This window comes from Pinus tabuliformis, chromosome 3_2 (assembly GCF_031772625.1).
Source record: "Pinus tabuliformis cultivar Carrire ecotype Pingquan chromosome 3_2, CPIR1, whole genome shotgun sequence".
NCBI lineage: Eukaryota > Viridiplantae > Streptophyta > Pinopsida > Pinales > Pinaceae > Pinus > Pinus tabuliformis.
The window spans coordinates 348,528,256-348,543,479 of record NC_142302.1 but is presented as its reverse complement, the minus strand read 5'-3'; positions in this window follow the sequence as shown (position 1 = coordinate 348,543,479).

Sequence of the window (15,224 nt, the reverse complement as noted above, 5' to 3'; positions counted from 1 at the left end):
GGATTGTAATCCCAATTCTTTGTTCCATTTTAAATTCTTGTTCTCACATTTCTTTCTCAGATTTCCTCCCTCTCATGACTCGCATAGAGCTTAATGTTTGTTTAGCTACACTTGCATAAGTGAGAGTTCTAGTGTCTACCTTTGTTACCGCTAAGCTGAGGGAAAATCTTCCCTCACTATCTCTAATCATTGTTCCTCCCATGGATTATTAATTTGTTGTTTCACCATTTTTCCCTTGTATTTCTTCTCAATTTTTCCATTTTCACCTTTTTTATTTTTTGCACTTATCTTCCTCATGTCAATTTTCTAAGGACTTATTAGGGCTCATTTCCAACAGCAAGCACTTTGATACAAATTAGATGACTTTCAGCAAAAGAGATGGTTATCTATTACGAATATTTTGTAAATACTTTGATTGCCTTATTACCATATTTATATGTATTATGGAAAATGTAAAATGTACTTTCAAATCTGCAGGGACTACCATTGCCTGCAATCCTTGTTTTAAAAGGGTTGTAAAATGTATTTCGCTCCTTTTCTATTATTGTATAAATGTAATATCTAAAGAAGTGTGATGCTTATTTTAAAAGGGTTGTGAGATGTATTTAAATTTAGTTTAAAATAAGGGTCGTTAAATGTAATTAAATTTAATGTAAAATATTAAAGTGTAGTGTAATATTGTGTAATGTATTTCATAATTAATAACTAATGAAGAAACTATGAGGCATTTAAAAAAGGTTTACGAAGTAGTTATTAATCACTAAAGGAATGGTCTTTCTCCAACCACGACGGTTCATGTAGTAAATATTTTTTTTAATTAAAATTTAACCAAAGAGAAAGTTGTGTTTAATGAAAATTAATTAATTATTTTATATTGTTTTTATAATATTTTTATTTTTTCAAACCACCTTTTTGTTAGAAATAATCAAACGTGGATGAAAATATAGTGTACTATTATATATTATATAATTTAAAAAATAAAAAAATGCAATTAAGGAAAATTAGTTATGTTTATTAAAATATTGTATATATAGAATATATTATTATTTATTTATACATAATATTTAAAAATGTGAGGATACGTTTTAATTATATTTTATATTTAAATGAACTTTGTTATATATATATTATATTTTATATTTAAATGAACTTTTATATATATATATATATATATATATAAATAAATATTAATAATAATAATAATGTATTTATAAAAAGAGTAACTTTTTTATAATATAATGGCAGAGTGGTTATATAGTCAATATATTTACTTGAATAGCATTTCAATAAACTAAAATTCATTTATCTTATTTAATATAAAATAAAAAGAGTCATCAGTTGTGAAGGTAGTTTTGGGAAGACAATGGTTAGTTATTAATGTAGTTTTGGGAAGCTAGTTGTTTATTGTTAATGTGGTTTTGAAAAGAAAATTAAAAGAACTTAGTATAGTTGATGGAGCTCTTGGTAAGTGGAGTGAACTTTGAAAAGAAATTAGGTTATTTTTAAATTTAAGCGGATTTGTTAACTTTTGGTAGGCGGAATGAATTTTGAGAAGAAATTAGGTTATTTTTAAAATTAAGTAAATTTATTATAATGCATTATTTCACTTGTTGAAACTTAGTGATAAAAACTAGTTGAGTATTAAGTATATTTACATTATAATTTGTTATTTATTATGTTAATATGATGTACTTTTTTTGTGTCTATTGAAACTTTTCTCAACCAATGTAGGATAGTAATTTTTGTACATACAGATGTTATGTTGTAAAAGCAATTCCCAAAGACAAAAAAGTTAAGCATTATCCAAATTAATAATCAGTGTTTTATTAAATGAAACATATGTTCTAAATCAAAATTATGGTAGAAAATTTTTTAATCGCTAAGTCAAAATTATTTTAGAAGAAATTATATATCATTTAATAGTGAATAATTTAACTAGAAATTGCCCTTAAAGGTGGAAAGACACACCAAAGGAATAGAGTATTTGTGAAGACCAAGAAAATTGTGAATACAATATGATATTTTTCTTTCTTCAAACCCTTGCATTCACTAGTCGGGTCAATACAACTTAGAGGACAACTTCAAAGAGCTAGAAAAAAATGTTGACCAGGTAGAGATTTCTTGAGGGATGTAGAGCCACCCTTGACTTTCAAAATGATGATTATAAATGTCATTGGCTTTCCCATGTATATTTCTTCTCTTCTCGAAAAAAGGACCAATGCAATAGAATCCACATCAATTTGGGTATGCACCCTTCACATGAAGGTCTTGGAAGTTGTTTTTTTGAAGGATTTTGGTTATAGTAATTTCAACAATGTATGCGGGGTTTTTGTCTAGTACCTTGGAACCGAAGGGGAGGTTTGGGATTACGTTGATTTTGTGCCAATGTTGATCAGAAACATGAGGAGTGGAATTATATTATCTCTGCTTTGAATGATAGAATGTGTGCTCAACAGTACCAAAGTTCGTGCCTGGAGAGTCTATACGCTATGATAGCCCATTTTGAGAGGCATCCTCAGGGTGATGTAAAGCCTCTAGTGCCTCCTAGGGTCTAGTGCCCAGGATCCTACTCTATTGATTTTCCTCAAAGCATCCTACTATAGTGATTGTCCTCAAACCCCTGAATTTCTATTATGTATTAGAGTAGCACTTATATTTGCAGTCCAGTAATTAATAGGATTCCTTATTTACAACAGTTGTTTTTATTTTGGTTAGACTTTCCCTTCCATAGGTGATCAATATATTTGGTTTTCCTTGTGGCAAATTGATACCGCTTACGGTGAACTCAGTGAAAACAATGGTTATATGGTAGTTGTGTCTTGATTTTTTGAGGTAATACCAAATACAAATTCATGCACCAAAAAAAAAGTGAAGGTAAAATTAGAAAACCAATTAATGTTTAAGATATTTAAAATCATGGCATTACTACATCGAGTAAGTTTTCAAATTGGTGTCATGGATGTCTTGTTGGATGGAGACTTCCCTCTTACCAGATGATTTATGTAAGGACAATGGAAGATTCAAAGAATAAAATATGCAAGATGACAAAAGCAGTTGACGATGGGGGGAATCAGATTTTATAAAGAAAGAGATGAAAAAGGAAGCATAAAAACATGAACAAATCTTATGAAAGAAAAAGGAAGATGAAATGTGGACCTCTGGACTTGATAAAAGAAAAAAATAGAACATAGTAGTGAAATAGAAATATGATAAAAGAAAGAGAAGAAGAAAAAGGAATGAAGTTGAGTTTATAATGAAGGAGATGACAAAGGAATCATACACAACATGAACGAAGAATATGAAAGAAAAAGGAAGATGAAATGTGGACCTCTGGACTTAATAAAAGAAAGAAAATAGAACATAGTAGTGAAATAGAAAGATGATAGAAGTGAAAGAAGAAGAAAAAGGAAGATGAAGAAATAGACAAAAGGAAGGACACAAAGCAAGGTAAGAATAATAATATCATGTGTTCAATTTGAGATGCAAATGTGATGAATCCATGAAACACATCCTTCAACAATTTAACAATCCTTTTCACATGGAAAATAAATGGTCTTAATTGAGTGTTTGTATGAAAGGCTAGATTAACCTCATATTTTGGAATTTTATGTAGCTAAGTCAAATGATATTGATGTAAACCTAAAAGGAAAGTATCCCCCATTTAAAAGTTTGTGGTGCTGTAAAAACTATTTTGTAGTGCAAGGATTGTGGTAAGCCAAAACCACTTGTCATGACAAAGGATTGTTCATGGTACTCTAAACCCATTGATGTTTATGGTTCATGGTCATCGAAAACCTATTGGTGCAATGTTTGGGATAAATTGAAACCACCTAAATATTGTAATGGTTAAATGTATGATGATGTAAAACATTTGGGATGTAATGGGTGAGAGTCATCCACAAAGCCTAGAGATGTGACAATTGAGGGTAAGCCACATAAACATGGAGGTGTGATGGTTGAGGGTCATCCATAAAAACCCATAGGTGTAATGGTTGAAGGTAAATGAAAGAAAACCGAAGATATGGTTACATATAAGCCAAAAGACATTGAACACAAAGAGCATAGAATATGAGGATAAAAATGGGACCAGGGGAAAATAAAGAGAAACATGTTCAGAAGCACATGTTAAGGGGGTGTATGAAAGATAAACTCCTACTGTGATGTATAATAAATTAATATGGTAAATTTGTAATGATGTAAAGTAATTCTATAATTCTATGTAAGAATTAGAGATGAAGAAAAATGAGAGAAGTCAGGGATAAAGATTTCTTGAGAGAGTTATGAAGATATGGTGACAATAGTCGAATTAATCATCCAATTATGAAATTATTGTTATGTCACCTAAAGTTACATAAATGGACCAATTATAAAATAAGAGTGCACACAATAATGATTTAATATAATTTTGTAAAAAAATAAAAAAGAGGAAAAATGGAAAATGTTAGGGATAAAGATCTATGGAAAGATTCATAAAGTTATCATGTAGATATTTATGAAGATGGTTGAATTAAATATCCAATTTTGACATAGTGATTATGATCACCTAAAATTATATAAAGGGATGAATTATGCAGTAAAACTACAATATTTATTTAAAATAATTTCCTCTTTCGAAATATATTTAGGCGAAATTATTAAAGTACATTGATTTGTAATTGAGAAGAGGGTCTCATTCTACATCCTAGTGTGAAGGCGATGTGTACATATGTTCGTGCTCAGTTTGGAGATGACGTGTGTCCCTCTTAAAATACAAATAATATATTCTTAAGCTATAACCAACATAGATCGACACACATTAAAATGGTTTTCTCTATTATTTATTCATAAAAACATTGGATATTTATTATATACAAAATTAAAATATTTTATTTTAACATACATATATACATATACATATACACACACACACACATATATATATATATACATGAAGTATTACCATTGGTGGTTGTTCGGGTTTAGGTTTTGAGAACCCATGCTATTTTCACATGGTATTTGAAAATTCATATATATCTCTATAAAAAAATGTTAAAAGAAAATATTTTAATGTTGTATATAATAAAATATCCAATGTGGGTTATGAATAAAATATTTTAATATGAATTAATATTGAAAAAAACTTAAGAATATATTAATAATAAAATATAATCTCTATAGCATTAGAAAATGCAATTTAAACAATGAAAAACTACGCATTGCTTTTTGCACTCTCAAATAAGTTTTCACGCAATGAAGAAATAAGTTTTTATCATGTTAGATCCGTGTTTAAAATAGATCTATGCTTGTTGAATATTAAAACCAACATTTAGAAAGTTCTAGCATTGAATCTATAATCATCTCATTACTCTTCAATTATTCATCAAATCATTATTTAACCCTTATTATCTCTATATTTAAAGGGAAATTTTAATGATCTTATTTGTTTATCGATAGCAAAATGGAAATAATATTGTTCACCAATTATCAAAGGAATATTTAAAGGGATAACTATTTATTATTAAAAAATTATTTACTAAAATCCATTTCCAAAAAACCATTCAACATCTACATTAATAATGTTTTTAAAAATATCTTAAAAATGGAAGATAATATTGATTTAAAAATTTCAAATTGAAGATAACACTAATTCATGTTTCCTTACTCATTGTAATTTGGCGTAAATCCTTTTACATTGAAAATTTCCAAAATGACCATTTTTATGAATTGTAAGTTTTATCAACTAATGTATACATCATTTTCCATTGATGAATTCTCTATGAGATTTAAATTTAGAGAGATTTGGTATCGATCATGCACAACTCTATAATGAAAGAGTAATGATCTATCTTACAATTGGGTCGGAAAATATATGGCCAGGTTTTCATAAAATTCCACAAACCTTGGTAAGATGAGAGGCTTATGAGGATTAGGTAGATTAGATTGGTAAAATATAGCCATTTACCAATGGGCCACTCATTGCAGCGAACTGAAAGAAACAAAGTACTTTGGATAGAGCAAATAAATCCACAAGTCCATGTATAATCAAATTGAAATGAATTTATACATGACCAGTCAACCTAATTGTATCCTTCGCTACTTATGATAAAAACCCATAATTAATCGAAGTTTAAAGTGACAATGAGAGAGAAAAGCGCAGGACCAATGTACCTTCATTACTCATGAGGATAAAATCCTGTAACACTCAACCAGTGTATTGTGACTTCACCACTCTCATAAAAATACCTAATAATGAACAAGTGTAGCTTCACAACCCATGATAAAAATCCCAGAATAAATGCGAGTTTGAAATGAATCTATGCATTACCAGTGGACCGAAACATAACCTTCATTGCTCTTGATAAAGTCACAATTCCCACCAATCCATGTATTTGTTGGGTCCCTATAATACTAGTGATTCCCCCATTATTATTGTCATTGTATCACTTATTATTGTTGTTGTGCCCTTATTGTCCCCATATTGTTATTATTGTGCCCCATAGAAGCCCACTATTGTTATTGTTGTGTCTTTATATTATTATTGTTATGTAATCTTTGATTATATTATGACCCGTTAGACTCCTATATATAGAAAGGAGGTTTTTTCATTGGTACCATCCAAGAATTGTTCATTTGTGTAATGTAAAGGAGGTTTCCCCCTCGAATAGGCTAATTTTAAAGGTGTTGATCTATCTTTTCTTCTATTTTGTGAGCTGTTTGCATAACATTTAGTATTAGAGCATTGGGTCCTAGGGTTTCGCTGCTCCAAATAGGTCATCGTGGAATTATCATTATAACATGTTTTATGATACATTTCAGAAGCTACAAAAAACCCATTTGAGCTGAGCTCTCTCTGAACCTAAGGTCCAAATTTACAATATTTTCGCGCTATATTTTCGAATATATCATCCATGGAAGTTGGGGATTTGTAGGATCCCAAATTATATCTCAAATAGGTGACCAGGGAAAATCGTCATAATTTTTTTCTCAACATCAAATTGAAATTTTCTAAAAAGTTACAGAAAGAGGACGGACTATAGCATTCTTTGTATTTGTTTCATGTCCTAAGGTCGAAACAGTGACATGTGGCACTTCGTACAAGTTCGCTTTACTGAGCCAGTCTATAATCAGGTCATCATGGGAGATTTGGCATAACTATTCCTTGAAGAATCCGATCTTGTTCTGACTTGGGGGGTTAGAAAGAGGAAAGAGGACTCAGAGGGCTACGGTAGGACACAATTTCATACCTTGAAGATTTGAAATTACAGAGATACAACATATTCAATATCGAGCTCCTACAAAGTGAAAAAATGTGTGTAGTTTTTTTTTTTAAATTTGCATAAGTTTGGTTTGAAAAATTAGTTTGAAGGAATTCAAAGGGCATAGTGAAGCATTATTATCATTAATTGATGCTCCGAAGAAAGAAAATGGAAACACCTAGTTAGAAACCTGAAAGCTCTAGCATGACTCATGAAGAAGAGGAAGAAATGCAACATGATATATCTAAATTACAAGACCAAGTGCAACAAATTTCTCTCTCACAAAAAGTAACAAAAGTTTAGATGGTTGGTTTAAAGAAAGGCATGGAAGCTAAGATATATGGTATGAAAGACAAGATTGAAGATTGGAAGAAGGACATGGAAGTTTGGAAGGAAGGTTTGACAAAGTGGCTACAAGAAAGGCTTCCTAATGGCGAAAAGGTAGTAGAGGAAACTCATAATGAGAAAAAAAGAAATGTTAATCATGATTCAAAGAATGACAACATTGAAGATTTGAAGAAAGATATTGGCTTGAGGGGGCCTGACTCAGGTTCAGCATTAGTTAGCAAAACAAATACCTACACTACTAGCCCTTTCGGCATCATCCCGCTGAGCGCGGACCGAAGTCTCACCCGAAGCAGTATGAGGGGATGCTGGAAGCAAGTTTACACACCCTGAGATTGTCGCGATGTCGGTTTATTCCTTCTATTCCTTCTTTCGCACAGGCTGCTAAGTTCTAGGGATCTGTCCTCCTAACCCCTTATTCCTTCCTTTGATACCTCCGCGAAAGGGTACGGCTGGACTTCACGTAACCCTAGCCTTCGATTCAGATATTTTCGCGCTGCTAAGGCAACATATTGCACAGATTATCAAGTTATCTTAAGAATCCTACTTATCTTATCAGGTAAACATAGTTAGCACCGCATAAACAAACGTTCTTACTTGTTTTCACTTAACCAACGTAATTACATACATATGCGCATCATATAAGCATTATAAATGAAATGCATACATAACATGTCAATATACATTAACAGGTACAAAGACATAGAAATTGCATAATACTTCTCTTTATTGATATCTTCCAAGTGATTACAGAGTCTATCCACCCTACGCACACAACTGCAAGGGTCCGCATACTCAGTTGTGGACTTTTATCCTAGGCCTCGGTGCACTCAGCTACAGAGCCTATAAATACACTATGACCCAAAACTTAGACTTCTTTCTTCAGATCTATCACTAGCTTCTTCATTACATTACTCTTAAACTGCTTAGAGCTTAGCTCATTTTATACAATCCCATGGTCCACGGACCATCGGTAGATCTTTTACAGCCGAATTTACTTTACAAAACTAAGAGCGGACAACCCTTTATGACACCTGACACCTTCGTGCTCCGCGACCACAAAATACGAAGTCTTTACAATTTTATTACAAAATTTGACCAAAACAGGGGCTTTTAGCCCCAAAATTGTCCTTGGGTGATCCCGTTCCCAACAAAAGACATGGAAGGTTTGACAAAGTTGCTATAAGAAAGGCTTCTTAATGGCGAAAAGGTAGTTGAGGAAACTCATAATGAGAACAAAAGACATGTTAATCATGATTTTATAGGCCCTAATGTTGAAACAAAGACCCACCATGTTCCAAAGAGTTATATGAGGAAGTTTGATGGCAAGGATCCCGTAACATGGATATTACATATGGAACAATATTTCGATCTCCATAATGTGAAAAACACACAAAAGGTATGCATAGAAACTTTATATTTGGAACCATATCAGTTTTTATGGTATCGATGGCTTTGCTCTCGTAAACAAATTGTCACTTAATTTTAGGGAAGAAATGATAGCACATTATGAGGATACAAAAAGCAACACCTTTTTTAGCCAATTGGTAAATCTCAAACAAAAGGGTTTAATGACGGAGCACATTGAGGACTTCCAAAAATTGGATATAAGGGTAAAATATATTCCAGATGAGCATAGGGTTTATGTGTTCATAGGGACTTTAAAGGATAAAATCCAAAATGAGGTTCGCCTTTGGGAACTTGATTCATTGGAGAAGGCATTCAGGTTGGCAAGAAAAATGGAAATCAAAATTATGGCAACAAGGAAGCCTACCACTCTCAACTATAAGGATGGAAGTGTTATTACTCCTAGCCTTCCACAACGTACAAGGTTGACACCACAACAATTGGAAGAAAAAGAGCAAAAGGGCTTTGTTACAGTTGTGATAGAAAATACACTAGAGGTCGTAAGTGTGTTCAGGAGAAATTATTTTACATATATTGTGAAGAGGAGGAAGAAAAGCAATAGGAAATGTCAAAAGAAGAGGATATACAATAGGAACAAACCTGAGATAAAGAAGAAATAAATCTGACCATATCTTGTAATGCATTGGTCAGAATTACCACTCCTCAAACTATCAATATAGAAGGACATATGAAGAAGAAAAAGGTAATAGTGTTGATTGATTCGGGCAGTACCCATAATTTTATTCATTGTGAGATAGCCAAGGAATTGAATTGCTTCCTATATCCAACACCATAGTGTCAAGTGATGGTTGAAAGTGGAGGAATCATAAATTTCTCTAGAAAGTGCCACAATATCAAGATATCCATGGGAGAATATGTACTGAATAGATCAATGCTTTCCATTCCAATGGGTGGTGTTGATGTTGTACTAGGAGTCCAATGGCTACAATCCTTGGGTACAATAGCTTTTAATTTTCAATAAATTTTCATGAAATTTTCTTAGGAAGGAAAGGAAGTTGAATTAAGGGCAATTGCAGGGAAATCAGGAAACATAATCAGCTCTAACAGAATGACAAAGCTTCTAAAAAAAGAACAACGAGGTGTAATTGCACAATTATGTTCACTAGAGGTTCCCACATCAAAATCATCTATTTCTCCAGATCTCCAAAATTTCTTGGACAATCATTCCAAGGTATTTGAGATTCCCAAAGGCCTCCCACCTATCTGTGATCATGATCATGTTATTCATTTGATTCCAGGAAGTGTTACTCCAAACATCAGCCCTTACAGATATCCCTATGCCCAAAAGAGTGAAATTGAACGTATGGTTGCAGAAATGCTAGAGGATGGTATAATTCAACCTGGTCAAAGTTCTTTCTCTGCTCTAGTAGTATTGGTGCACAAGAAGGATGGGTCATGGCAGATGTGTTCGGATTATATGGAGCTCAAGAAGCTCACTATTAAAGATAAATTTCCCATTCTTGTCATTAATGAATTATTGGATGAATTTCATGGATCAATTTACTTCACCAAGCTGGATCTTCATTTAGGATATCATAAAATCAAAATTAATATTGAAGACATTCTAAAAACAACATTTAGAACTCATGAGGGTCATTGTGAGTTTTTGGTCATGCCTTTTGGCCTTACCAATGCACCTTCTACATTTCAAGGTTTGATGAACTCCATTTTCAAAACCTTCCTTAGAAAATTTGTGTTAGTATTTTTTTATGATATACTAATTTAAAGCAAGTCTTGGAAGGGTCATGTTCAACATGTTGACAGGGTCCTCAAACTATTGGAGGAGAAACACTTATATGTAAAAGCTCCAAATGTTTCTTTGGATTACAAGAGGTGGAATATCTGGGTCATATTATATCTCTTGAAGGTGTTAAGGTAGACCCTAGCAAAATTAAATCAATTAAGGAATGGAAAATCCCCACATCCATAAAGCATCTACAAGGATTTCTCAAGTTGACAGGGCATTATCACAAGTTTGTTAATTATGGGAGAATTGCAACACCTCTAACAATACTATTGAAGAAAGATGCATTTTCATGGACTCCAGAAGAAACGAAAGCCTTTGAACATCTTAAAAAGGTAATGTGCCAAACATTGCTCTTAGCTATGTCAGACTTCACAAAAACCTTTATTGTGGAATGTGATACCTCAAGAAATGGAATTGGTGTTGTTTTATTGCAAGAAGAAAGACCCATCGCTTTCGAAAGTCATCCAATCAAAGGAATGTATTTACACAAAACTATTTATGAGAAGGAAATTTCGACAATACTACACGCACTTAAGAAACGGTGACCCTACCTAATGGAAAGACACTTCAAGGTAAAAACAGATCATCATAGTCTTAAATAATTTTTAGAACAAAGATTATCTTCAGAAGAGAAGCAAAAATGGGTCACAAAGAAGGGACGAAAAATGTTGTGGCAGATGCACTCTCAAGAAAGGATGAGGATGTGGAAGCATTTTTTTGTGCCATTTCTATTATCCAACCGGATTGGATAATCAAATCAAGGGATGAATGGAAGAATGACAAAGAAGTGTGGGATCTTATTCAAAAATTACAACAATATCCCAGTACATCTTATACATTTCGCTATAAAAATGATTCATTACAGTACAAAGATCTCTTATACATATGTAAGAATAAACAACTCAAACAAAATATTCTTATGGAATTGCACTCCTCTCCCTTAGTAGGGCACTCAGGATTTTTAAAAACTTGCCATAGGGTTAAGAAGGAATTTTTTTGGCTGGGCATTAAATCGGATATTCAAAAGTTTGTGGCGGAATGTTTGGTTTGCCAACAAAATAAAGTTGAAAAAATTAAGACCCGAGGTCTATTACAACCTTTATCCATTCCAAGCCAATGTTGGGACGAGGTTTCAATGGAGTTTATCAGAAGTTTACCTAAGTTTGAAGGAAAGAGTGTCATCATGGTGGTAGTTGACATACTTACCAAGTCTGGACACTTTTGTGCATTATCGCATCCATTTAAAGCTAGTACATTTTCTATTGCATTTATGGAAACAATTCAAAAGCTACATGGAAACCAAAAGATTATTGTAAGTGACAGAGATCTCGTTTTCACTGGAAATTTTTGGACATAATTATTTTCTTATCTTGGTACTCAGTTAGTTCATAGCTCATCTTATCATCCGCAATATGATGGGAAAACTGATATAGTAAACAAATGCCTGGAAGGATATCTTCATTTATTTGTATCTAAAAAACAGACACAATGGGCGAAATGGTTACCTCTGGTTGAATTGTGGTATAACACTTCCTTCCATACCGCAGCAAAAATGAACCCATGTATGGCACTTTATGGATATCATCCACCATCCCTCACATCATATTTAAGAGAAAATTCTAAGGTTCAAGTAGTGGAAGATGACATCGAGCATCAACAATAGGTTCTCTGACTCTTAAAGGATAACCTCACTTTGGCGCAAAATAGAATGAAACAACAGGTAGATCAACATTGCAGTGAAAGAAGTTTTGACGTTGGTGACTGGGTATTCCTATGACTACAACCATATAAACAAATGTCCCTCAAGCAAGCTAAGAAGGATAATAAATTATCACCAAAGTATTATGGTTCGTACAAGGTGTTGCAAAATATTGGTACTATGGCATACAAATTGGAGCTTCCTGCAGCTCCTTGAGTGCACCCAGTTTTCCGTGTTTCATGCTTAAATAAGGTTATAGGTGACAAACTCCCAGTTCAAACAATATTTCCAGAACTTGACGAGGAAGGAAAAATCATATTGGAACTTGAAGCAGTCATAGAAACAAGTACTTGAAAGCTACGAAATCAATAAATTTCATAGTATCTCATCAAGTGGAAGAACTTACCCGCTGAAGATTCCACATGGGAGGGTGAGAATTTTATACAGAAGCATCCAAAACTACTAAAGCATTGAGGACAACACTTTTTTGAAGGAGAGGGGCATGTTAGGTCCCTATAATACTAGTTATTCCCGCATTACTATTGTCGTTGTAGCCCTTATTGTTATTTTTGTGCCCCTATTATTCCAATATTGTTATTATTGCGCCCCATAGAAGTCCACTATTATTATTGTTGTGCCCTTATATTATTATTGTTATGTCAGCTTTGATTATATTGTGACCTATTAGACTCCTATATATAAAAAGGAGTTTTTGTCATTTCTATCATCCAAGAATTGTTCATTTTTGTAATGTAAAGGAGGTTTCCCCCTTGAAGAGGCTGATTTTGAAGACGTTGATCTATCTTTTATTCTATTTTGTGAGTTGGTTGCATAACAATATTGCTACTAAAAATATATCAGCAGTAGGGCCAAGTTGAAATTTAAGTCGACACACAATCACTCAATTCAGGCTTTGCAACCACAACATTAATATAACTGGCAGACAAAAATCAAACACTCTTCACAAATTTGCTAGAACTTCTAGAATGATTTTGATGTTAGATTGAGAAATCCACCATTCCCCATTTGTAACTTTGTCTATTTTAAGTACCCACTTGTCCATGATTCAGAGGGCCACACCGACCTCACCTCAACTTTAGATTTTTATGAAAACCTACCTTAAAGAAGGCTTTTTACACATTTACAAAAGTATGCAAATACCTAAAATAAAGATGCACAGAGTAAACCTATACTTAGTACAACTCTAGTTTATTGCTGCAACCTTGACGAGCCCTGAAAATATTATAGGGCACGACCCAAATGAAAAATACAGTCCACCAACCCAATTAGTACTAACAACCATTCCTTGTGCATTTTTATATAAGAAATTTGTATTAAATGAAACTTTCGTTAGGATTCTAGAGGTAAACAAATATCAAAACTGGCATTGGAGAATTTAGATCTCTGGGGAGAGCTAAAAGTGACTCCAAGCCTGCAATCTCCCAACTTGATTTTCATGTAGATATTTGAGCAGAGTACTCTGCAGCAAATGAAACAAATAAAAACTTTGGAATAATATCATTTAAATTGAAAAATATTCATCTACATACTCATTTGGAACATTGGAGGGCTTGGAAAGTCATATTTTATGATAAGCTCTGGCATATGAACCAGATTTAACAAAGTGACACTATCAGTTCCATTAGAAATTTTCTGATTACATATACTTTTTTCTGAATAATTACATATTAGTGATAACAGTATAAAGTGCACAATAACTACCACCACAAGATCAACGCTAGTCCCCAGAGTAGATTACTAGTACCAGTAGGGACCAGTGTTGACCAACAAATTTCATAGCAGTGAAGACTAGTTTTCTAATAAGGCAGGAAAACATGAGTAAATAGGTTTCCAAACATTGGACAATACTTGGTTCATCAAGTTCTATTGTGCATGCTCCATTTCAAGGGGCTTTCCCAGAAACAAGCTCTTTGAATCATCTTGAACCTTCCCAGTGCCTAAAGTGCCTTGCCAATTCGAGAATCTGCCTGAACTGCCTTGCCAATTTGAACTTGGATTGTGTAAGGTTAATTATCTTCCAACAAATGCCAAAAATGATTAGCTTTATCTTCAACATATTTCTCTGATTTTGAATAGCTTTCATCAAGAATAGTTTGAGAATTTTTTCTTACAATAAGGCACTTCTTTAATTTTCTCTTCCTCTTCTTTTTTCAATGTTGGCAATGCCATTCATCTTCAACAGGTACTCATTTGATTTTAGTACAACATGTCATATGAAAGGCTTCCTCACACATATCACAAATGAGAGTTTTGGTTTAATCTTCTCAAAAACCACATATTTTACAGAATAGTGAGAAACTACGATCACCAACAACACTTGGATGCCCTCTTGCTGCATACTCCCCCAAATACACGAACCAAATAAGTAATCCATGCTCCTCCAAAAATAAATGCACCACTCTTTTTCATAGCCACTCTCGAGAGAGAGTAGTGTATTATCACTAGAAGACATGCACTTAGATAGATAAATTACATCCTGTTTAGCAGATACCGTAATATGTTTTAAATTAAAATCATATATTTAGAAGGATGGAGAGCTTAGAATTTGAAAACTGGGAGACTCTTCAATGATTGACTTGCTTCCTAAAGTAACCTCTCCAAGATCAACAAAATTCATATCTCGATTTTCGTAAACGAAATGTAAATTTGAAGATCTTGTCTGACATAAGGAAATGACCTCACCATCAGTTGTCTTACAATAAGTATGCATTCCAAGACAAGCCCACCCAAGATATTATTTATGAACTTT